The sequence below is a fragment of the Bombina bombina genome, chromosome 9 (assembly GCF_027579735.1).
Source record: "Bombina bombina isolate aBomBom1 chromosome 9, aBomBom1.pri, whole genome shotgun sequence".
NCBI lineage: Eukaryota > Metazoa > Chordata > Amphibia > Anura > Bombinatoridae > Bombina > Bombina bombina.
The window spans coordinates 19,227,898-19,255,444 of record NC_069507.1 but is presented as its reverse complement, the minus strand read 5'-3'; positions in this window follow the sequence as shown (position 1 = coordinate 19,255,444).

The following is a 27,547-nucleotide window of genomic DNA, read 5'->3' as shown; positions in this document are numbered from 1 at the left end:
CCAGGCGGATGATACTCTTCAGCCAAAAAAGAAAGAGAGGTAGCCGTAGCTTTCTGACCCCTATGCTTTCCAGAATAAACAATGAATAATGAAGATGATTGACGGAAATCCTTAGTCGTCTGCAAGTAAAACTTCAGGGCACGGACCACGTCCAAGTTATGCAACAGACGCTCCTTCTTAGAAGAAGGATTAGGACACAAGGAAGGAACAACAATTTCCTGATTAATATTCTTATTAAAAACAACCTTAGGAAGGAAACCAGGTTTAGTACGCAAAGCCACCTTATCAGAATGAAATATAAGATAAGGCGAATCACATTGTAACGCTGAAAGCTCAGAAACTCTATGAGTAGAAGAAATAGCAACCAAAAACAAAACTTTCCAAGATAACATTTTAATATCTATGGAATGCATGGGTTCAAATGGAACCCCTTGAAGAACACTAAGAACTAAATTCAAACTCCAGGGTGGAGCAATTGGTCTAAACACAAAAAGACTGAACGTCTGGAACATCTGCCAAATGTTTGTGCAGCAAAATTGACAAAGCAGAAATCTGTCCCTTTAAGGAACTCGCTAATAATCCTTTCTCCAATCCTTCTTGGAGAAAAGACAGATTTCTGGGAATCCTAACTTTACTCCATGAGTAGCCCTTGGATTCAGACCAAAAAAGATATTTACGCCATATCTTATGATAGATCTTTCTAGTGACAGGCTTACGTGCCTGTATCAAAGTATCGATGATCGAATCGGAGAATCCCCGCTTAGATAAAATCAAGCGTTCAATCTCCAAGCAGTCAGCTGCAGAGAATTTATATTTGGATGTTGGAAAGGTCCTTGAATGAGAAGGTCCTATCTCAATGGAAGTTTCCACGGTGGCAGAGAGGACATGTCCACTAGATCCGCATACCAAGCCCTGCGTGGCCACGCAGGCGCGATCAGAATTACTGAAGCTCTCTCCTGTTTGATCCGAGCAATCACGGGGGAAGGAGAGGAAACAGTGGAAACACATAAGCTAGGCTGAATGACCAAGGCAGTACCAAGGCATCTATCAGTTCTGCCTGAGGATCCCTCGACCCGGATCCGTATCTTGGAAGCTTGGCATTCTGTCGAGATGCCATCAGATCCAATTCCGGTCTGCCCCATCGGAGAATCAGTGAGGCAAATACCTCCGGATGGAGTTCCCACTCCCCCGGGTGAAAGGCCTGCCGGCTTAAAAAATCCGCTTCCCAGATGTCTACTCCTGGGATGTAGATTGCCCTGGGTCTGAAAGTTCTCCCTCAGATAACAATTCCCTGACCCCCCAATTCAGAGCCCTTTGAGGGTACATCGGAAATAGTCAACAAAGCATCAGAGGACTCAGAATTCACATTAATTCCTGTCCTACTGCGTTTACCCTGTAACACTGGTAATTTATATAATACCTCTGTAAGGGTAGTTGACATAACTGCAGCCATATCCTGCAGAGTAAATAAATTAGACGCAGTTGAGGAACTCAGCGTCGCTTGTGTGGGCGTTAAAGGTTGTGACACTTGGGGAGAATTAGATGGCATATCCTGATTCTCTTCAGACTGAGAATCATCCTTAGGCACACTTTCTTTACCTAAAATATGCTTTTTACATTGTAAGGCCCTTTCAGTACAAGAGGTACACAATGTAAGAGGGGTTCCACAATGGCTTCTAAACACATAGAACAATTAGTTTCCTCAATGTCAGACATGTTAAACAGACTAGTAATAGTAATAGTCGTAAATCACCTAATTTATTGATTCAAACAACTTTTAGAAAAATGTGTACTGCACCTTTAAGAAATAAAAAACGCAACAATTTTTTTAAACTGCACTAAAACGTTTAAAAAAACGCTAATCAATTAAATATAATAATTCAATTGGCCCAAAAATTATTGCACCCTATAAGTAAAAGGTGAAATTACCCTCTAAGAGACATTTTAAATAAAAAAATATATCTTAACAGAAAAAATGACCCCTGCACCTCGCCAGTCGCCACAGCTCTGCTGTGGCGCCTACCTGCCCCCAGGGTACTGAAAAATGACTCAACAACGATCCGGTGATCAGACTACTCTAAAACCCACCCAATCCCCCCTTAATAAAACCTAACACTAACCCCTTGAAGATCACCCTACCTTGAGACGTCTTCACCCAGCCGGGCACAAGTTGTCCTCCAGAGGGGCAGAAGTCTTCATCCGATCTGGGCAGAAAAAGACCTCCAGGCGGGCAGAAGTCTTCATCCAGACGGCAACCTTCATTCGTTGGGTAGTTGTCGGTCTGAATGGATGCTCCGCGTCGGCTGGCTTCAAGATGGACCCGCTCCGCTCCGGATGGATGAAGATAGAAGACATCTGCCCGTCTGGAGGTCCTCCTCTGCCCGGATTGGATGAAGACTTCTGCCACTCTGGAGGACCACTTGTGCCCGGCTGAGTGAAGACGTCTCAAGGTAGGCTGATCTTCAAGGGGTTAGTGTTAGGTTTTATTAAGGGGGGATTGGGTCGGTTTTAGAGTAGTGTTGGGTGTGTAGGTGGTGGGTTGTAATGTTGGTTGGGTATTGTATTTTTTTTTTACAGGTAAAAGAGCTGATTACTTTGGGGAAATGCCCAGCAAAAGGCCCTTTTAAGGGCTATTTGTAATTTAGTATAGGGTAGGGATTTTTATTATTTTGGGGGGCTTTTTTATTTTATTAGGGGGATTAGATTAAGTGAAATTAGTTTAAAATTCTTGTAATTATTTGATTTTTTTCTGTAATTTAGTGGGGTTTTTTTGCCGTAATTTAGTTTATTTCATTTAATTGTAATTAGTTTAATTTAATTTATTTAATTTATTTATTTATAGAGTAGTGTTAGGTGTAATTGTAACTTGTAACTTAGGTTAGGATTTATTTTACAGGTAATTTTGTACTTATTTTAGATAGGTAGCTATTAAATAGTTAATAACTATTGTACCTAGTTAAAATAAATACAAAGTTGCCTGTAAAATAAATATAAATCCTAAGATAGCTACAATGTAACTATTAGTTATATTGTAGCTATCTTAGGGTTTATTTTATCAGTAAGTATTTAGTTTTAAATAGGAATAATTTATTTAATTTTAGTAAATTTATTTAGATGTATTTAAATTATATTTAAGTTAGGGGGTTAGGGTTAAGTTTAGGCTTAGGTTTAGGGGTTAATACCTTTAATATAATAGCGGCGACGTTGGGGGTGGCAGATTAGGGGTTAATAAATGTAATTAGGTGTCGGCGATGTTAGGGATGGCAGATTAGGGGTTAATAACATTTAAATAGTGTTTGCGAGGCGGGAGTGCGGCGGTTTAGGGGTTAATACATTTATTAAAGTGGCGGTGATGTCCGGTCGGCAGATTAAGGGTTAATAATTGTAGGCAGGTGGTGGCGGCGACGTTGGGGGCAGCAGATTAGGTGTTAAGAAATATAATGTAGGTGTCGGCAATGTTAGGGGCAGCAGATTAGGGGTTCATAGGTATAATTTAGGTAGCGGCGATGTCCGGTCGGCAGATTATGGGTTAAAAATTTTTATTATAGTGTTTCTGATGTGGGTTGGCTTTGGTTTAGGGGTTCATAGGTAGTTTATGGGTGTTAGTGTACTTAATTAAGAGCTTTATGTTCCGGCGTTAGCCCATAAAACTCTTAACTACTGACTTTTAAATGCGGTAGGAGTCTGGACAGGAGAGGGTCTACCTCTCAATTCTTCCAAGACTCGTAATACCAGCGTTAGGCAAATCCCATTAAAAAGGATACACAATTGACGTAAGGGGATTTGCGGTAGCCTCAAGTCGCGGAAGAAAATTGAGCGGTAGACCCTTTCCTGCCTGACTCGTAATACCAGCGGGCATTAAAAAGCAGCTTTGGGACCTCTCAACGCTGCTTTTTAAGGCTAACGCCAAACTCGTGATCTAGCAGTTACATTGTAGCCATTTTAGGATTTATATTTATTTTACAGGCAACTTTGTATTTCCAATCAGCCAATAGGATTGAGCTTGCATTCTATTGGCTGTTCCAATCAGCCAATAGAATGCGATCTCAATTCTACTGGCTGATTGCATCAGCCAATAGGATTTTTCCTACCTTAATACCGATTGGCTGATAGGATTCTATCAGCCAATCGGAATTGAAGGGACGCCATCTTGGATGACGTCACTTAAAGGAACCTTCATTCAGTCGTCGGATCAAGAAGGAAGAGGATGCTCCGCGTCGGATGTCTTCAAGATGGACCCGCTCCGCTCCGGATGGAAGAAGATAGAAGATGCCGTCTGGATGAAGACTTCTGCCGCTTGGAGGACCTCTTCTGGCCGGATCGGATGAAGACTTCTGCCCCTCTGGAGGTCCACTTGTGCCCGGCTGGTTGAAGACATCTCAAGGTTGGGTGATCTTTAAGGGGGTAGTGTTAGGTTTTATTAAGGGGGGATTGGGTGGGTTTTAGAGTAGGGTTGGGTGTGTGGGTGGTGGGTTTTAATGTTGGGGGGTATTGTCTTTTTTTTTACAGGTAAAAGAGCTGATTACTTTGGGGTAATGCCCCACAAAAGGCCCTTTTAAGGGCTATTTGTAATTTAGTATAGGGTAGGGAATTTTATTATTTTGGGGGGCTTTTTTATTTTATTAGGGGGATTAGAGTAGGTGTAATTAACTTTAAAAAATTGTAATTCTTTTTTTCTTTTCTGTAATTTAGTGTTTTTTTTTCCGTAATTTAGTTTATTTAAATTAATGGTAATTAATTATAGGTAGTTTAGGTAATTAGTTTAATCATAGTGTAGTGTTAGGTGTAATTGTAACTTAGGTTTATTTTACAGGTCCTTTTGTATTTATTTTAGCTAGGTAGTTATTAAATAGTTAATAACTATTTAATAACTATTGTACCTAGTTGAAATAAATACAAAGTTGCCTGTAAAATAAAAATAAACCCTAAGATAGCTACAATGTAACTATTAGTTATATTGTAGCTAGCTTAGGGTTTATTTTACAGGTAAGTATTTAGTTTTAATAGGAATAATTTGGTTAATTATAGTAAATTTATTTAGATTTATTTAAATTATATTTAAGTTAGGGGGGTTAGGGTTAGACTTAGGTTTAGGGGTTAATAAATTTATTATAGTGGCGGCGACGTTGGTGGCGGCAGATTAGGGGTTAATAAATTTATTATAGTTGCGGTGACTTGGGGGGGCAGATTAGGGCTTAATAAATAAAATGTAGGGTTCGGCGATGTTGGGGGCAGCAGATTAGGGGTTCATAGGGATAATGTAGGTGGCGGCGGTGTCCGGAGCGGCAGATTAGGGGTTAATAAATATAATATAGGTGTCGGCAATGTTGGGGGAGGCAGATTAGGGGTTAATAAGTGTAAGGTAAGTGGTGTTTAGACTCGGGGTTCATGTTAGGGTGTTAGGTGCAGACATAAAAAGTATTTCCCCATAGGAAACAATGGGCTGTGTTAGAAGCTCAACGCTGTTTTTTTGCAGGTGTTAGGGTTTTTTTCAGCCAGCTCAGCCCCATTGTTTCCTATGGGGAAATCATGCAAAAGCACGTTTAGACCGCTACCGTAAGCAACGCTGGTATTGAGGTGAGATGTGGAGCTAAATTCTGCTCTACGCTCACCTTTTTGCGGCTAACGCCAGGTTTAAAAAAACCTGTAATACCAGCGTTACTTTAGGTGAGTGGTGAGCTGAAACTAAGCGTTAGCAACGCACCCCTGTTACTGCAAAACTCGTAATCTCGCCAATTGTTATTATATCATTTATGTATGTGTCCGTATCTCTTAAAACAAGTTAGTTTAACCTCTTGTTTGCTGGTACAACTGAATTACTGTGTCGCAAAATAATGTAGGTTTAAACAGTGTGTCTGTGTCACCAACATGAAACGTTTGGAAAGCTCTGCTATAGAGTGTTAAAGGGCAGAGGCCGCCCGGATGAAAACTTCTTGCCGGCTGGATGGATCCTTCAAACGGGACTTCAAGAACTGTAAGTGGATCATCAGGGGTTAGTGTTAGGTTTGTTAAAGGGTTTTTTAAGTGGGTTTTATTTTTAGAGTAGGGTCTGAGCAGGTAAAAGAGCTAAATGCCCTTTAAATGGCAATGTCCATACAAATGCACTTTTCAGGGCAATGGGGAGCTTAGGTTATTTTAGATAGGGTTTTTATTTTGGGGGGTTGGCTGTGGGGGTGGTGGGTTTTTCTGTTGGGGGGGTGTTTGCATTTTTTTTACAGGTAAAAGAGCTTATTTCTTTGGGGCAATGCCCCACAAAAGGCCTTTTTAAGGGCCATTGGTAGTTTATTGTACTCTATGTTTTTTTTTTATTTTGGGGGGCTTTTTTCTTTTGATAGGGCCATTAGATTAGGTGTAATTCTTTTTTATTTTTGATAATGTGTTTTTTTTTTGGGGGGGGATTTAGTGTTTTTTATTGTTTGTAATTTAGCGTTTTTTTTTTGTAATTTAGTAATTTTTAATAAGGTTAAATAGTAGATTTAAATAATTTGAGTAGGGTTAGGTTTTTTTTTTAATATGTAATTTAGTTAATTTAATTGATAGTTTAATTTAAGTGTAGTATAATAGTTAGGGTAGGTTAATTAATCGTTTAAAAATAGTTTATTTTAATTCTACAGGTAAGTTTAAATTTATTTGAAGATAGGGATGTTGTAATTTTAATTTAAAGTTAGCGGATTGTTAGATTTAGGGGTTAATAGCTTAATTTAGTTTATGGCAATGTGGGGGGCTGGTGTTTTAGGGGTTAATAGGTTTAGTTAGTGGTAGTGATGTGGGAGGCCAGAGGTTTAGGGGTTAATACGTTTATTTAGTGGCCGTGGGGTCCGGAAGCGGCGGGATAGGGGTTAATAACTTTATTTAGGTTGTGGCGGGGTCCGGCAGCGGCGGAATAGGGGTTAATAACATTATGTAGGTGCCGGCAATGTTGGGGGTGGCAGATTAGGGGTGTTTAGACTCATAGCTTATGTTAGGGTGTTAGGTGTAAACGTTACTTGTTTTCAACCATAGAAATCAATGGGATATCTGGCAGCATGGAACATAAGCTTTCGCTGCTTTCAGACTCCCATTGATTCCTATGGCATCCGTGGCCTCCAGGGTGATGGATTGAAAACCAGGTACGCTGGGCCGGAATAGCGGCGAGCATACCTGTTAACTATTTGATAACTAAAAAAGTGTCAAATAGTGCCAAATGTGTATTGGGAACATCTGGGGCGCGATCCGATATAGATCGCAGTTTGCGGCGCAAGCGAGGGAACCGGCGTCGCCCGCAGTTTCAGCTCGCAACTCGAGCTATCCCATATAAGTCGCCGTCAGATGCTAACGTGCCGTAAGTCTGACAAACCAGCGATGTCCAGAAATCTGCGTAAGTACAAATTTCTGGCGTCGCCAGTGACTTGCGGCACGTTAGAAACTGCCGGCGCCTATAAAACCTGACTAAAGTCTAAAACACCCGCACTGTCTAACACGCCTCCCTAACATAGCCCGACAAGTCTAACACGCCTCCCTAACATAGCCCGCACTGTCTAACCCTCTATCCGCTATCCCCCCTCACTATCCTAACAATAAAAAAGCTATTAACCCCTAAACCGCCGCTCCCGTACCCCGCCGCAACCTAATAAAGTTATTAACCCCTAAACCGCCGCTCCCGTACCCCGCCGCCAGCTATATTATATCTATAACCCCCTAAAGTGAGCCCCTAACACCGCCGCCATCTATATTAAAATGATTAACCCCCAATGTAAGCCCCTTACACCGCCGCCATCTCTATTAAAATGATTAACCCCTAATTTAATCTACCTACCCCGCCGCCAGCTATATTATCTATGTTAACCCTAAGTATATTATAGTTAATATAGTTATTACATTATATATATTAACTATATTAACCCTAATTATATTAGGGTTAATATAGTTAATATAGTTACTATAGTATTTATATTAACTATATTAACTCTATCTAACCCTAACACCCCTAACTAAATTTATATTAAATTAATCTAATTCATTTATAAACTAAAATATTCCTATTTAAATCTAAATACTTACCTATAAAATAAACCCTAAGATAGCTACAATATAATTAATAATTACATTGTAGCTATGTTAGGGTTAATATTTATTTTACAGGTAAATTGTTAATTATTTTAACTAGGTATAATAGATATTAAATAGTTATTAACTATTTAATATCTACCTAGTTAAAATAATTACCCAATTACCTGTAAAATAAATCCTAACCTAAGTTACAAATACACCTACACTATCAATAAATTAAATCAACTACAAACATCTATCTAAAAATACAATTAAATTAACTAAACTAAATTACAAAAAAAAACAAACACTAAATTACAAAAAATAAAAAAAGATTACAAGATTTTTAAGCTAATTACACCTATTCTAAGCCCCCTAATAAAATAATAAACCCCCAAAATAAAAAAAATTCCCTGCCCTATTCTAAATTAAACACATTTCAAAGCTCTTTACCTTACCAGCCCTTAAAAGGGCCTTTTGTGGGGCATGCCCCAAAGAATTCAGCTCTTTTGCATACAAATACAATACCCCCCCCATTACAACCCACCACCCACATACCCCTATTCTAAAACCACCCAAACCCCCCTTAAAAAAGCCTAACACTACCCCCCTGAAGATCTCCCTACCTTGTCTTCACCACACCGGGCCGAACTCCTGATCCGATCCGGGCGATGTCTTCCTCCAAGCGGCAAAGAAGAATTCTTCCTCCGGCGATGTCTTCCTCCAAGCGGCAAAGAAGAATTCTTCCTCCGGCGACGTCTTCCTCCAAGCGGCAGCAAAGTCTTCATTCTTCCGGCGGCATCTTCAATCTTCTTTCTTCGCTCCGCCGCTGCGGAGCATCCATCCCGGCCGACTACTGAACTTGGAATGAGGTACCTTTAAATGACGTCATCCAAGATGGCGTCCGCCGAATTCCGATTGGCTGATAGGATTCTATCAGCCAATCGGAATTAAGTTAAAAAAATCTGATTGGCTGATTGAATCAGTCAATCAGATTCAAGTTCAATCCGATTGGCTGATCCAATCAGCCAATCAGATTGAGCTCGCATTCTATTGGCTGATCGGAACAGCCAATAAATTTGTTTAATTTAGAATAGGGCAGGGAATTTTTTTTATTTTGGGGGTTTATTATTTTATTAGGGGGCTTAGAATAGGTGTAATTAGCTTAAAAATCTTGTAATCTTTTTTTATTTTTTGTAATTTAGTGTTTGTTTTTTTTTGTAATTTAGTTTAGTTAATTTAATTGTATTTTTAGATAGATGTTTGTAGTTGATTTAATTTATTGATAGTGTAGGTGTATTTGTAACTTAGGTTAGGATTTATTTTACTGGTAATTGGGTAATTATTTTAACTAGGTAGATATTAAATAGTTAATAACTATTTAATATCTATTATACCTAGTTAAAATAATTAACAATTTACCTGTAAAATAAATATTAACCCTAACATAGCTACAATGTAATTATTAATTATATTGTAGCTATCTTAGGGTTTATTTTATAGGTAAGTATTTAGATTTAAATAGGAATATTTTAGTTTATAAATGAATTAGATTAATTTAATATAAATTTAGTTAGGGGTGTTAGGGTTAGATAGAGTTAATATAGTTAATATAAATACTATAGTAACTATATTAACTATATTAACCCTAATATAATTAGGGTTAATATAGTTAATATATATAATGTAATACCTATATTAACTATAATATACTTAGGGTTAATATAGATAATATAGCTGGCGGCGGGGTAGGTAGATTAAATAAGGGGTTAATCATTTTAATAGAGATGGCGGCGGTGTAAGGGGCTTACATTAGGGGTTAATAATATTAATATAGCTGGCGGCGGTATAGGGGGATTAGATTAGGGGTTAATAATTTTTATATAGGTGGCGGCGGTGTAAGGGGTCAGATTAGGGGATAGATAAGGTAGATGACAGCGGTGTAAGGGGTTCTAATTAGGGGATAGATAAGGTAGATGGCGGCGGTTTTAGGGGCTCACAGTAGGGGGTTAGTTTATGTAGATGGCGGCGGGGTCCGGGAGCGGCGGTTTAGGGGTTAATAACTTTATTAGGGATTTCGGGGGGGGGATCGCGGTTGACAGGTAGATAGACATTGCGCATGCGTTAGGTGTTAGGTTTATTTTAGCAGATCGCGGTTGACAGGGAGATAGACATTGCGCATGCGTTAGGTGTTAGGTTTATTTTAGCTGCCAGTTTAGGGAGTTACGGGGCTCCAATAGTCAGCGTAAGGCTTCTTACGGCTGCTTTTTGTGGCGAGGTGAAAATGGAGTAAGTTTTCTCCATTTTCGCCACGTAAGTCCTTACGCTGCATATTGGATACCAAACTGCGCGGGTTTGGTATACCTGCCTATAGCCCAAAAAACTACGGGCGACGGCAGAAATATATGCGCGTAACTTCTAGGTTACGCCGTATATAGGATACCAAACCCGCGCAAATATTGGCGTCGCCGGCTTTTGCGGGCGACAATTTTTATCGGATGGACCCCCTGTAATGACATAAGCATCGATCTGTGTCGGATTGAGGCCGGCGGATCGTATGTTACGTCACAGATTTCAACTTTTGCCGGTCTGTAGGTTTTGATAACTAGGTCGGATCAAGCTTGCAACAATTACGCTGCGGAATTCCAGCATATTTGAGGTTGATGGCTTGATAGATATCCCCCTTTGTGTCTACAGAGATTTTCATAAAATGGAGCCTATAGAGCAGTGCTTTCCAAACTGTGTGTCATGACACATTAGTGTGTCGGCGGCAGTGTGTAGGTGTGTCTCTGCTTCAACACAAATTGTTTTGAATTGAAAATTATTTTTAATTTTTTTTTTGGTTTACGACTTTCCGCCTTCTTGCTACGCATATCACGTAGTTGACACGTGATTGATACCTAGTGGGTCACAGATCATCTTAACTTATTGGCGCAACTTAGCGGGAACTGAAACTATTCCCATTGGTGGCACATTGGCTCCTGACTCAAGTGTAGTCTCCTCAATCGGCTCTTGATTGCATATGTAGTCAGTGAGTGGGACAGCAGTGTGTTTGCAGCGCGGGCAGTAGTCAGTCGGACTCGCAGAGCTCTGAGGGCGGCAGCTTAAACGCTGGGCTAAAGTCAGAAGTAAAAGTGAGTTTTTTTGCAGCTAGCTCCCAGTAGTGCATTGCTGCTCCTGGTCTTGATGGATATGGAAGTGGAAGCTTAAAAATGCTCGATGATGAAATGCGAGAGTCTTTATCTAATATTCCACTAAATATTCAGAAACTGTATTCATCCTATCAGCCTCATACATCCCATTAAAATAGTAAGTAGCTATTGGTGGTGTTAAACTTTTTTTAATGCTTGCACATACTTACATACTGTTACTTGTAAATACATTCGCCTAGATTACGAGTTTTGCGATAAGAGGGGTGCGTTGCTAACTTGCAGTTTATTCTCACCGCTCACTTCCCTGCAGCGCTGGTATTTCGGGTTTTTATCAACCCGGCATTAACAGGCAAGAAGTGAGTGTAGAGCAAAATTGAGCCCCATACCGCACTCCAATACCAGCGCTGCTTAAGTGAGCGGTGAGCTGGTTATACGTGCTCATGCACGTTTTCCCAATAGACATCAATGGGGTGAGCTGGCTGAGAAAAAGTTTAACACCTGCAAAAAAAAGTTATGTTTACACCTAACACCCTAACATAAACCCGAGTCTTAACACCCCTAATCCTACACTTATTAACCCCTAATCTTCCGCCCCGGACATCTGGATTATACTTATTAACCCCTAATCTGCCGCTCCGGACATCCCTGCCACCTACATTATACTTATTAACCCCTAATCTGCTGCCCCCAACATCGCCGACACCTACATTATATTTATTAACCCCTAATCTCCCTCCCCCAATGTCCCCGCAACCTACCTACATTTATTAACCCCTAATCTGCCGCCCCCAACGTCGCCGCCACTATACCAAATTTATTAACCCCTAAACCTAAGTCTAACCCTAACCCTAAACCCCCTAACTTAAATATAATTTAAATAGATCTAAAGAAAACCTACTATTAATAACTAAATAATTCCTATTTGAAAACTAAATACTTACCCATAAAATAAACCCTACACTAGCTACAATATAACTAATAGTTACATTATAGCTAGCTTAGGGTATATTTTTATTTTACAGGCAAGTTTGTATTTATTTTAACTGGGTAGAATAGTTACTAAATAGTTATTAACTATTTAATAACTACCTAGCTAAAATAAATACAAATTTACCTGTAAAATAAAACCTAACCTAAGTTACACTAACACCTGACACTACACTACAATTAAATAAATTCCCTAAATGAAATACAATTAAATAAATCAAATACAATTAGCTAAATTACAAAAACAAAAACAAATTATCAGATATTTAAACTAATTACACCTAATCTAATAGCCCTATCAAAATAAAAAAGCCCCCCCCCCCCAATAAAAAAAACCCTAGCCTAAGCTAAACTACCAATAGCCCTTAAAAGGGCCTTTTGCAGGGCATTTCCCCCAAGAAATCAGCTATTTTACCTGTAAAAAAAATACACACAACCCCCCCCCCAGAAAGTAAAACCCACCACCCACACAACCAACCCCCCAAATAAAACCCTAACTAAAAAAACCTAAGCTGAAAAAGACATTTGGACACTTGGAGCCTGCAGGCTCGCCAGAAACAGGCCCCATAGGGTTCTACATTTTAGTTACATTTTTATAGTAAATATAATGCAATGAAATCAGTCTCTGGTGAGAAATGATCATTGGATATTAGCAACCAGCTACACAGATTTGCAGATATACATGTATATAGAACTTGACATAATTCATGTTAAATTAAACATCATTACAGTTTCCAAACACCTACAATTCCTTATAGTTTCTTTATGTAAATTGACAAAAGCAGAAGAGCAAACCCCATTATACAATAATCTGTCTCAAAGGTCTTTAAATGTAATCAGCAGAAAAACTTTAAATATGCAAAGCTGCAGATTCCTTGATAAATGCTTTGACCTAGCCAGGGTTTGGGAATAAAAACCCTCCATCTCTATAAGCAAATTACATGGGGGTTGGATTTACAGTGACCTCATCATCAACTTATTAATATTAACCCATTGACTGCTTTACTATGCAATATATATATTATTTTATATTAGATTACTATACAAAGTGCTCCCTGAATTCTGATGTCATTTCACAGTTTAAAAACCGTTATAGGGAGCAAGATCACAGTTAGTGTATGTTTGTTACAGTGTTCCTAGGTAATTTTATTTATTAACTATCCATCTCAATTTCCTCAGACCTGACAAATAAAAAACTCAAGTCAATAGGACAGCACCATGAACAAATGACTTGTGTCTGTTTAAGACAGACAGCATGAGGCTCTGACATAGAAATGATCCTGCATAACAAGGAGAACATAGTGAAAAAACAATTCTTATTATGCAAACTCATCTTTCATCTCATGATTTATGGAAGTGGCAAACCCAGTACTGTTTGTTTTGTGGCACTGAAGATGTAGAAGAAGATAAAAGATTTGCCCAGGGGTTGTCTCTACTGTCTATGGATCAAGGTGCAAGTCAGGTCTGTGAGTCCTTTTGTTCTGAGTCTCTTATGCAGCGTTCAATGCACAACCTATTCACTCATCACATCTTCCTGTGGGGATGTTAAACTCCAGATTAAACACATATAACAGGCTTAATTGAGCATTGGAAAGAAACATTGCAAAGTAAAATGTTCCTTCATAGCTTCAAGTAAATGCTTGATGCTTAAAAACTTTTAATTATATTTGACACAGAGAGGGCTTCTGCTTACTTTTTCCTTGTTGCATTTACAAAAGGATTTGTCTTGCTATGTTTTTGTAGAAGATGTTCCTTATGTCAGTAAAACTAGATATGTGCATGGCGAAAAAATTCAGTTCAGATCGATTCAGAATTTTTTGAATTTCGGTTCGGATCGATTCGAATTCGGAAAATTTTGAATCGATTCGGTTCGGATTTGTTTCGTATTCATTCGGATTCAAAGAAATTCGGCTGGATTCGGTTTGATTCGGTTTGGAAATTCGGAATTTCGGTAAGTGTTAGGTGGGATTAGACTAGTATTATGTACTGTATATTAGGTGTGACCCATAGCAGAGTGATATAATCTAATATACTGTACAATACTAGTGTAATCCATGGCCATCCGAATTTACCGAATAAATCCGAACTAATTCGGATTTATTCAGTAAATTCGGCAGTATTTTAATTCGGAAATTCGGTTTGATCCGATTCTGCAAATTTTCCGAATTTTCCGAATTTCTGAATCGATACGAAACGAATTGCACATATCTAAGTAAAACTGTGGGTGTTGTCAGCCAGTGAGTTACTGATACCTAAGTATCTGTTAGGCACAGATGTTCATTTCCTGTTTATTTCAATTACAGTTAAAGCACTTTTTATTTTAGTTTTTATTATGAAACGGTTACTCACACACACATGATAGCGCAGTCTTGTCTACAGTATCTTTACCAGTGCATGTAATGAGACAATATGTGATCATACTCTGCCAATCGTAAGCAGCAATATATCAATTCTTAACATGTGTTTCTTTCTCCATTGGTTGCTTAGGGGCTGATTTATCAAGCTCTGTATGGAGCATGATGCCCCTTGTTTCCAGCGAGCCTGATGCCTTCCGATCGGGTTGATTGACACCCCTGCTAGCGGCCGATTGGCAGTGAATCTGCAGGGGGCGGCATTGCACCAGCAGTTAACAAGAACTGCTGGTGCAATGATAAATGCCAACAGAGTATACTGTCGGCATTTATTGATTGCAGCGGATATTATACGCTACATTGTATCATGTCCGCTCGCACTATGTTAAATAAACCCCTTAGTGTTTGTTGCCACATTCATCTGCTAAACTACTAAATAAATTAGGGAATATTACTGATTATCTCTAATGTATTCAAGCAGATGTTTGCTCAGATTACAATACCCTTGGTAACACAATAGCTCATTTAAATTGGCTTTCTCTTGTTCTCTAGCAGATTTGTGACCACAACCATTTCTCTGGTGGGAGCAAAAAAAATGACATGAACATATATAATACCCATTTAGACAAATACAAATTATATTTTTGTTGTTTTAACATTCATCACATGTTTAGCTAAATTATATAAATCAGTATTAAAATCACAACTTTCGCTTGCTACTCAATGAATGAAGTTATACTTATTGTCTCTTATACGTCATTAAGGCCTTGTCTGTGTGGGCTATATCTGCCTCTTCAGTCCTGTTAACAATATACACTTCCTACTGGTTAAGAGTTACATCAGAATAGTAAGTGGATAAAATCCCAGGAGAGGCATCTGCTTTTATTTTCTGTATAATGAAAAAGATGCATTAATGTATTAAAAGCAAGACATTGAATAACACATACAGCTTCCAGCAGCTAATTTATGTGTTAGGCTAATTCATGTTGTATCATTCACAGAACAGTTCCTGGGCACCTTCTCTATACACTTCTGTCTTCAGCTACTTAAACCACTGTATTGTTCTGATGCTGGGTAAGCACAAACTAGATCTCACAATAGAACTGAAAAAAGGAAACTGATACACGCAAATGCATTAGAATAACAGTGTTTATTATGAACTTAGTGCAATAATGCACACTAAGCAGTGATTACAGTACAGTAAAACAAAGCAGTGATTAACTATAAACACATTACTTATCTTTGGGTTTCAGATAAGGCATTAATAGCATGCAACAGCACTGAGAGTCATTATTCAGTTAAACACAGGCAGCTAATTCCACATGTGCTGTATCAGACGTCTCTCCAAGATGTTTCTGGTGCTTTCCATTTTTTTAACTACTCATCTGTGGTTTTTTAAAATCTATTTTATCCTTAGCAAACCCAGTTGTCTGTATTCAACATGACCGTCTGCATGATCAATTCTGTCACTCTGCGGTTTTCTTTGTCTCTGAGTCACAGATTGTGTTTGCAATTCAGCAGTGTCACAGTCAACAAAAACCATCATCAATTTCAGCTGCATTCATGATAGGTCTAATTTTATATTTATTCCATTTACTCTGTGTTTGCTTCTTAGATTTCACTGACTTTACTGCCCTACAGCTAAGGGTCTGAGGAATCGGAGCATCCCCCACTTCCCCTTCCTCTGCATATAGCATGATTTTCTTAGTTAACTCTCTCAGTGCCTGCACTCCAATAACTGTTCTTTGTCCTATTACACATTGCCTGTAAAAACAATCAACCAACCTTTGCTGCCCTTTCACCATTTCTCCTAACATCTGCCCTACTTCTAGATGAATTGGTTCTCTGTGTCATCTTAACTCATTTCTAACGCTATGCCATACCCTGGGACTAAAAACTGGTCAAATTGGAAGAGCAGACTCTTTCTCCTGCACCAACTTCTGTTTTCCAAATAAACCAAAAGTAAAACTAAACATATTGCAAACAACAGCAATCCCCAAAACAACCAATCAATTTCCATTCTTCAGCACTATTGGGGAACCTAGGGGTATATTTACTAAGCAGCGGATGCTGCTTTTTCTGCATGAGGCTTCCGGTTCGCCGAAAACAAGAGTTAAGAAGCAGTGGTCTAAAGACCGCTGTTTCTTAACTTGTCCGCCACGTTTTAGGTTGCAGACTGCAATCATCATATGATCGCCATGATTGACACCCCTGCTAGCGGCCAATTGGCCGCAAGTGTACATGGGGTGGCATTGCACAAGCATTTCTTGTGAAGTGCTTGTGCAATGTTAAATGCCAACAGCATATGCTGTCGGCATTTAGAGATGCAGGATGGACATGATTCTCTATAGCAAATCATGTCAGCCCGGGGTTTGATAAATCTACTACCTAGTGTGCACGTTCCCAGCGCCAGGACAAAACAACCACTAATATCAATATGACATGACTGAGAACCAATAAACAGATAGTTAGGGTTGAACTGGTACATCACTACGCAGCAGCCATGATATGATGCAATACTAGAAGCTCAAAGTAAAGCCTAAATAATCCCCCGATTGTCACCACATTGCAGCACCCTTCTCCAAATGGCCACAGTTGAAGCTGCTTTATTACTAAATATCAAATCCGTAAATGCTTCATCTACTGGAACCCTAAACTGGACCACTGGAAGGAAATGTCAGCAGCCTTACACTGAGTTCCAGCACCCCCAGTGAACTGGGTAGTGCAGTCAGAATTAAACTGCTATAATTAGAGGCAAACATACAGTATCACTAGCTGCATCAGACAAAGATCTGAGTAGATCCTGCAGATAGGATGACCAACAAAATGACCTTTCTGAAGAGCAATAGAGAACCTACCAGACAACCATTTTCAAAATATCCAGGAAGATATCTCTGAGAAGGTGTCTGACGGCAGATGAATAGTCTACTGCCAGTGTACTCCGAGATCCCTCGGGACTGCCGAAGTCATCACCTTCATCAATAGTGCGTTTCTGCCCTCGACTGCCACCTGTCTGCAAACCAATATAACGCTCTGTACCGATCCTCGAGCTTGACCTCTCTTTGCACCAGACACTTCAGTTTGGCTATCCCCTCACCTGTGGTAAGCTGGTCCCCGAAGCGCTGTTCTGAGGAGGGCAGGACTTTGCCTCTGCAGTCATACCAATACTCCAGTGCATATTCCCACATCTTTAGCCGAATCAGGGCTCTCCATTCTAGGCACATCTCCTCTGGAACTGGCCCTCCTAGAACAGCACGGGCGATTTTGACTTGCCGCTCGAAGTCCCATATCGGAACTTCCCATTTAGAGGTATCTGATCCCAGCATCTCAGCTGTCAGAATATTCCGATACCTGGTGATCTGCTTCACCACTTCTGCGTTTGTTACCCGTACGGTTGCTTCGGATGGGTTTTTTCCTCTGCATCATCCATAATCATCTGGCTGCGATCCTTGACTGGCTGCCACTGGCACATCTTTGTAGTGCTGCTTAGGGACTGATAGCTAGGCAGCACATCCCGAGCCCAGCTTGTCCTGTGCAGAAACAGGTTCATCAAGGTGGGTCAGCACTTGCTGCATTCGCCATAGGAGCTCCACTTCCATAGCTGCTGGTGACAGTGCCTCTCCTCCGCTGTCAGCAGGACAAGAAATCAATCCCAGTGCTTGCCACCAAATGTGACGGACCGCCTGGTACGCCAAATGAGTACCTCCGTCAAAACACTTCCCTTTTCCTGGACATCCCTTTATCCAGAGCAATAGCTCCTGGTATCTCCCTTTGACCGCACTCTAAAGTTCTGGAGGACAGAACTGAGACAACACTCAGTGGTCTGAACACAAAAATTAATACTTTATTTAAAAGCAGCACACATATTTATACACCCTGACATTCCAGAGTCACAGAGCTTCAGGTTACAGAGGGCATTGGTTAAACAGTAAAGCAAACATATGAACAATACATCAAACCTCTAACAATTGTCTATTCACAGCTAAAACAGATTAACATATCAAGTTAATCAACTGGGGATGAAAGTTTACTCAGACAATCTGATTTTGGGCCGTCTGGTTAACATAATCACACAGGGAAACAATCAGCTTACCCAGACAGACTCCTGAGACACAATCAGATCAGAAACATAAATAAAATACATCTTATTACAAAATATAAAAACAGCTCCTATTAACTATTAAGTCCTTTATGCCCACTTGGTTTATAGAGTCACAATTGCTCCCACAAGGGGCACTCACACCCTGTACCAATCCTGTATTTATGGAGGCCCATAAGCCCATATACCTCCTGCCCAAAGAATGTTCCATAATAGGCCCTCAGATCTTGGTGACTCACGTCATACCATATGCTTATGATATGTAGTACTGTGCTTTAATATAGCAACCACAGCATATTTGCATAACAAGCAAGTAATTGCTTTCTGGTCTCCCTTGTGTATAATAAATTACACTTATGAATTACACAAGGTTCCTAAAGATCCTGACTTTTGTTACTAAGAGAAAGGGATCCTGCTGTTCCAGGACATAGTGCCAACGGGAAGACAATTGTAATGTATGTTTCTGTTACAACGTAACCTCGAAAATATAAGCCAAGTTTTATTTTATAAATGTGTCCTTGGATGTTTCCCCACATTGCCTGTTATATGTGTTTTTAAGGGTAAGATATCCTTTTTGCTCTAATACATAATGCAAACAGGTAGAAATCGAAATGGTTTGGTTCTGAAGCATATTTGTTAGCCTGGAACTTAAGTACGTGCATTAAAGAATGAGCTAGGTTCTGCCCAACTTACCAGCAGTGTGAATGTTATAATGTATACAGATACAGTGGTAATAAGTAATCTGTGTTTGCTATTACTGTATGTAGATGTCTCTTATAGCTGCCTTGTCTTCAATTATTAGTTTCCATAACATACATGTTTCATATGTGTTTATGTGTGTACATGTGTATTTATATATGTATTTACAGACATATATACACATATAAACACATAAATACATATGTCTACATATAAACACACATGCATACACACATACATATATATATATATATATATATATATATATATATATATATATATATGTGTAGCAATAAAAGAGAACAAAAAATCTTGATACTTCTGCGCAGCTTCAAACAATTTAAGTCCTGCATTATAAAGGATGTTAATATAGTCTTTAACAAAAAGTCTTTATGAAAAATATATAAATGGTATATGATCTGAGTTCATATGCAATATATCCAAGTCAGAAAAGAGTATAGATGTCCTCTTACCGGAGATTACCCCAATCGTATGAGGTAATGTATAGTCGTGTAGTGAAAGATGTAGGTCTATGGTCTGCCGCTGTCGGTGCTTGTTTTTTCCGTGCAGCCTTGTGTATGGTAGTCCTGTGTCTGCAACTTCCTAAATCTTGTGCTTGGACAACTCTTGGCAATATGGTAGTTTTTCATCCCGGGGTCTTTCCCAGATGTCTCAAAGGAATGTCAAAAGGCAAAGATGATGCCTAGGAAAGCGGCCTTAGAACTCGTAGTGTCCCAGTATTACCTTTTAATGGATGGGTGGCTCCAAGAATCGGATTCAGATGGGGCCAGAGTTTTAAAAATTCCCTGATGAGAGCAGATATTAACTCTGAACCAGCCTTGGATTAAAACAAAGAAGAAGGGGTGTTTTCAGTGTACCAGCTGTGTGACCTGTAATGGTATGCTAACGGGCACATATTTCCACCACCTTGGCAAGAAGAAGAAATATGACATCAAATTCTTTCTTACATGCACTACAACGTATGTTATTTATCTACTTAGCTGCCCATGTGGGAAGTTCTATACAGGAAAAATTGTAGATGATGCCAGGAGAAGAATGGCCAACCACCGGTCCAGCATATGTGCAGCTATCTCCAAAAGGAATCACACACGTAATTCAAAAGAGTGCAGATATGGCTATGATATAGTAAATGTTTGCTCCTGAGCCCCTTGTAAACAATGTACAGTGAAACTATTACACACTGAGACACACTTTGGGTTAAATTAGATGGAGGTTTATCCTTGTAGATGCTGTATAATAGACAATGCAGGAGTACTGATAAGAGGAAAGAACTCTCTTAAACCCAGTCACATATGTTCAATATCAAGTGTCCATATTGTATACATGAATGGTGTCACATACTTATTGTAATTCAAAGTGTTACCTTAGTACCTTGTACTGTACCAAGTCACCGGTTTTACAAGTTTTTTAGTCCCACACATCGCAGGAGGGAACAGGAAAGAGGCGGTTCGCCTTGGTACACCTCAGTGGATCCAACTCGCAGCTGTAATAGTCTGTGTAATTTATGTATGGAAGGACGCAGGAGAAAAACAAAGTTGCGATTCATTCAAAACAGCGATTTTTCCAAACGTTGTAAAAATGGCAAGCAAACAATTAAAAAATGACGAAGGAATTGCAGGCTGTACCAGTAGTGAGTAAGTTTAAAATCTAATAGATTTATTCAAACATGGTTAAAACAACATGAAAATGGTTTTTAAAGCACACACAAGCTATTGCATACAACCTTAGCACACAGGAGCTGCCTCCGACGCGTTTCCTGCTTAGAACAAGCACTTCATCAGGGATAACAGCTGATTTCCCTGTAAAAATTTAAACCTTCAAAATTTAACCCCTTCTCACTCAGAAAGCGGCCTGATAGTAATATCTATAATAAACACATAACTACTATGATACGCTTCACTTTGAGCAGGGGTAAACAAATATAACATACAAAAACAAAGGTTAAAAACTTTCAAATTTAACTAATATTTCATTTTACAGAAAATAACAGTTCTCAAGATGTACAGGAAGAAAATTAAAAGTGATACAACTATACAAATATGATCAGCATGATATTTTTTACTTTTTATATATATAATCACAAATAGCTTATGTAAGAAATCCTAAAGTAAGCATTTTCACCACTATTAAAATCTTCAAGATAGTAATTCACATAAGCTAAAAAATTATCTGAAAGTATGTAAGACTACCTCAATCTAGTTAAATTCAAAAAATTACAGGAGGATATTACTATATATGTATGCATGTTGAAATTGTATTTTAAATGACCAAACATTTAATCAACAAGACAAATATAAGCACACAATTTGTTATCAGAACCCATATTGAAATACGGACATTGAGTTTGATATGATAAACGCATACCCCAATCTCATTCAGAAATTCTACAAAAAAACTATGTCCCTATAAATAGTTTAAGATCCCATATTCCATTGATACCTTTTGGGAAACCAGTTTGTAATTTATGTATCCATAGGGCTTCTTTTTTATTTAACTTAGCTAGTCTGTCCCCCCCTGTATTATGCTTAGGAACCCAGTCTATAGCCTGAAATTCAAATAAAGACAGGACATATTTCAATGCCTCATTATCAAATACATATCCAGGCCTGTGTTTCGCAAAGTGTTTTGCCACAGGGGTCTTTGGTTCATCTGTCTCCAGGGAAAGTAAGTGCTCCCGGATACGATCTTTGAGGGGTCTAATAGTCCTACCTGTATACTGGAAACCACATAGTTTACAGGAGATAAGATAAACTAAAAAACTCAATATGCATGTTAAATGGTGCTAGATCCTATATTCACATCTTGTCTCCTTAGAGGTAAACATGTCTCCCACCTTTATGTGATAACAGCATTTACAAGGTCTAACACCACATTTAAATGTGCCATTCTTTTTACTGAGCCAATTTTTTGTTGTTATTGTCTTTGTACTAGAAAAATTTCTAGTAACAAAATTACCTATGGTTTTAGCTCTTCTAGATACAAACTTTACTCCTTGAGTAGATATATTAATTAGGGAGGGCTCTTTATTCAAAATAGGCAGGTATCTTTCTACAATGTTGCAAATTTTATGATACTGAATGCTGTATTGTGTAGAGAAAACAAGATTTTTACCGCTTATGTTTTCCCTAGGTCTATCAATCAGAAGGCTATCCCTATCCATAGATCTCACTTGGGTAAGGGATTCCATAAGGGTGCTCTCCCTATACCCTCTCTCAATTAGACAATTTTTCAAATTATTGGCATGTCTGTCAAAATCCCTTAGGTTGCTACAATTTCTACAAAGCCTCATAAATTGTCCCTTAGGGATTGCTTTCTTTAGATGATTGGGATGATGTGACTCAGATCTAAGGATAGTATTACCTGCAATGTCCTTCCTATAAGCTTCTGTAAACAAAACATAGTTTGAAGGATATATTTTTATTTTAAGATCTAAAAAAGTAATACTATCCTTAGCTCAAGTATATGTAAACTTAAGATGCATACTGATGTCATTTAGTTTCTTTACAAAACTTTCCAATTGTTCAATTCCCCCCTGCCACACCATCAGGACGTCTTCATCAAATCTAGTATAGAACATGATGTTATCCTTGAAGTCATTGAGTTCACCAAATATTTTAAAGATCTCAAAATAACCAAGATATATATTTGCATAAGAGGGGGGAAATTTTGCCCCCATTGCAGTTCCTCTATTTTGCAAATATCTCTTTTTCTAAAAACAAAATAGTTATGGGTCAGTAGAAACTTGACCAGGTCCACCAAATAACTAACAAAGACAACATCATAGTCCGTATAGAGCTTTAGAATCTCCTCCAAAGCCAAAAGTCCCTGACTGTGCAGTATGCAAGAATAGAGGGACACCACGGCAATAGTTAATAATAAATATGTATCATTCCAAGGGAAATTATCCAATTTCCTTAGCAACTGTTTAGTGTCCCTCAAATATCCAGGCATACTTTTTACAATAGGTTGAAGGAAACCATCAATCCATTCTCCTAATCTCTCACCCAATGTGCCTATAGTAGAAATTATTGGTCTCCCAGGGGGGTTGGAAGGGTTTTTGTGGAGTTTAGGTAAGTGTTTAAATGACGATATAGTAGGAAACGTAATTAACAAAAAATCAGTAGTTTTTTGTCAAATATTCCTAATCTTTCACCTTCCTGTAGTATTTTTTCAAGGTCATTAGCAAATTTTGATGTAGGATTAAATGTAAATACTTTATAAGTATCACTATCACTAAGTTGTTTGTATGCCTCATTTACATAAGCATCTCTATCTAACAGTACTACCGTGCAACCTTTATCAGAGTTAGTAATGACTAAACTTTCATTTTTTTGAAGCTCTTTAAGTGCCTTCCATTCTGTATTGGTCAAATTACTGGACTTGTTAACCTTTTTTGTCTCAAGGATGTTAAGTTTAGTTAACTCTTGTTCCAGTATGTTATGAAAAAGGTCTATAGTATCACCCCTAGATTGTCAGGGATAAAAGAACTTATTAGTAAAACTTACATTTCCTTTAGGCAGAGCCGGTGCAAAGATTTTTGTCTACACAGGTGAAGGTACATTTATAGGCCACCACCCCGCACCCAATCCCCACCATGACAGTCTTTATATATATATATATTAATATATTATATATATATATTATATATTTATATACACACATATATATATATTTATATATATTATATATATATATAATATATATATATATATATCAGATAGCAGCTCCCCTCCCCCCACCCAGAAATTACACCTAACCTGGGGTAACCTGGGTTCTCATCATCACATATCATAACATAAGTCTAGTCAAGTGAATATGAAGTGGATAGTGGGGTGATATCATGTCCCTGTGCATAGCCTAGGCTCTCAAAAACAAATTATATGACAACCATTCCTACCTCTCCCTCACTATCTCCCATTTCAGTTACACCATGGTGCTGGTCTCTCTGGCCATCTGGGAGGGGGTATTCTACAGTCACAACTTGGGTGCCAGCATCCTCGCACCAGCTCCATACTGCCTGAACCGCCTGAAGCCTCTCACATGATGTAACTTGACTGACAGACGGTCCAGACCAGTCAGCATACGCGACCGTTACTATGCACACACGCTGAGTCAGTGGAGTCCAAGTCAGTGCAGAACAGATGCGCAGTAGGCAACAGCGCAAGTGTGACTTGAGCAGAGCTCTCTTAACTGCCCAGTGCTTGGGCCCCCCTGACCCCCACCCATCATGAATAAAGCTGCCAGTTTGCCACAGTGTCCTATGCCATCAGTGGAATAATCAGTACTTATACTGCTCTCACTGAAAGTAACTTTCCCCTGTCCGGAATTTTTTCCTTTGTTTTGGGACATTCTTTTTTTGTTGCCATATGGCCCCTTATTATTGGCATTCCAATTATAAACTACATTCAGCTCATAATCTTTGCAATCTTGATGATATTTATTGATTTTTCTCTCCATTATCTCTTTATCGAGTTTCTCCAAGGTTTCATTAAACTGTTTATCATATGCCTCATCCTTTGTATCCTCCTTCTGAGTGTCAATGTTCTCTTGTAACTCAGTCAGGTCTGTAAGTACTATCTCTCTTTCTCTCTTCTTTTTATTTAGCAATTTATTCATTAGGATTAAGGAGCATTTGGTTGGGGTATTGTTCCAATCTTCCATGAATTCTTTATCTTCTCTTTCATTTGCAGGGTATTTTTTCATTCTGAGTCCTCTTGGGACTTTGTTTTCATCAATGTATAGTTGTAAGAATTCAATCTCCCACCAAAGCATCAATTCCTTAAAGGATTACTTTCTGTTATAATTTTTAAGCTAAACAACTAACATATTAAAGTTAATAAACATTAATTAAAACCTACTGACCTATATTTTCTCCAAAACGAAGTTTCACAACGTTCTAAAAGTTATATCTTTTATTCGCCGATGATGTCACGTTATCCTGCCCACTATTTTCAGCACTGCATGTTCAAAATACTTAAACCAATAACTTTGTGTTTAAAGCGCCATTTTGAAACCTAGGTATTGTAAATGGATTGGTACAGAGCAAAGGATACCCACTGAGTGGGTTTGGAAAACAATTAAATTTGCAGACAAGATTTCTGATATACGGTAGAGATATGTTAATGAAATGCTATTGATAAAAAGCGTATTTGGGGTAGTTAGTTAGTTACAGGCATAGAAAATATTTACTTACAGTGGCCCTTTAATGCTGAGGTTGTCTTTATTTGAGAACAAATTTCCTATGTCTCCCTGTGTGCTGTCTTGGGTTGTGGTGCTTTTTTTTTTTTTTTTTAATTTAACTAGATTGAGGTAGTCTTACATACTTTCAGATAATTTTTTAGCTTATGTGAATTACTATCTTGAAGATTTTAATAGTGGTGAAAATGCTTACTTTAGGATTTCTTACATAAGCTATTTGTGATTATATATATAAAAAGTAAAAAATATCATGCTGATCATATTTGTATAGTTGTATCACTTTTAATTTTCTTCCTGTACATCTTGAGAACTGTTATTTTCTGTAAAATGAAATATTAGTTATATTTGAAAGTTTTTAACCTTTGTTTTTGTATGTTATATTTGTTAACCCCTGCTCAAAGTGAAGCGTATCATAGTAGTTATGTGTTTATTATAAATATTACTAACAGGGCGCTTTCCGAGTGAGAAGGGGTTACATTTTGAAGGTTTAAATTTTTACAGGGAAATCAGCTGTTATCCCTGATGAAGTGCTTGTTCTAAGCAGGAAACGCGTCGGAGGCAGCTCCTGTGTGCTGAGGTTGTATGCAATAGCTTGTGTGTGCTTTAAAAACCCTTTTCGTGTTGTTTTAACCATGTTTGAATAAATCTACTGGATTTTAAACTTACTCACTACTGGTACAGCCTGCAATTCCTTTGTCTTTTTTGAATTGTTTGCTTGCCATTTTTACAACGTTTGGAACGCTGTTGTGAAGGAATCGCAACTTTGTTTTTCTCCTGCATCCTTCCATACATAAATTACACAGACTTTTACAGCTGCGAGTTGGATCCACTGAGGTGTTGAGGGTTGAGGGTTCACAAGCCTTCCTTTTTTTCTCTCTCTGGACTTCCTGGGACATTAAGACATCTAGCCATTGTCACGCTATTATGTTATTACACTTAGATAAGTTTATGCTATGGCTATTGTTATTGTTTTCTATCTGATGATTCTTTACTCTATAGGTCTCTGTCTTGGACGTATTTGTCTGCCCGTGATGTGTTGTTTTTAAAATAATTTACTCACATGTTTATATGTAGTTTAGCGTACTTTTGAATATGTATTTTAATTAAGTTCTTATTTTGTATTTTTCACCACCATAGGGTCTTTTGTCTGCGTTCAATGGGTGATCGGTGACCTTGGTTAGTTCTGCATGATTCTGCCAGGACATCAGTTCATCGTGGTGCATTGAAGTTTTATGTCATTTGTGATAGCAGTAATATACGTCTCCGTTATTTTATATTTATTTTTATTTATCCCTACTTAGCATGTCAGCCTGGTGTGGAGTTCATGATGAGGAAAATTATTTCAATATATACATATATGTCTGCGATGGATAGGATTTTAGGGTTGGTTTGTTTTCATTTTAAAATAAGAGTGCTTTATTATTCACGGCAGCGATGTATGTACTTTAGGTGGATTTACAACCTAATACTAGAGGATCCAAATTTTTTCAATATACAGTGGGACCTCGGTTTACGAATTTAATTCGTTCTCCGGGACGTTTCGTATTGCGAAAAATTCGTAAACCGAAACACAGTTTCCCATAGGAATGCATTGAAAACCAATTAATGTGTTCCGGAGGTGAGAAAAAAGTCAAATAAAGGCTCCAAAACCTGCTGCAAAAGGCTCCAAAAGGCTCCAAAACCTGCTGCAAATGGCTCCAAAAGGCTCCACAACTTGCTGCAAATGGCTCCAAAAGGCTCAACAACTTGCTGCAAATGGCTCCAAAAGGCTCAACAACTTGCTGCAAATGGCTCCAAAAGGCTCAACAACTTGCTGCAAATGGCTCCAAAACCTCTCCAACACCTCCACACTGCTAACCACACTTCAGTATGCAGGGGCAAACCGGGACACTTGTTTCGTATTGCGAAAAAAAATCGTAAACCGAGGGGCAAACCGGGACACTTGTTTCGTATTGCGAAAAAATTCGTAAACCGAGGCATTTTTTTTAAAGAATTTTCATTCGTAAACCGAA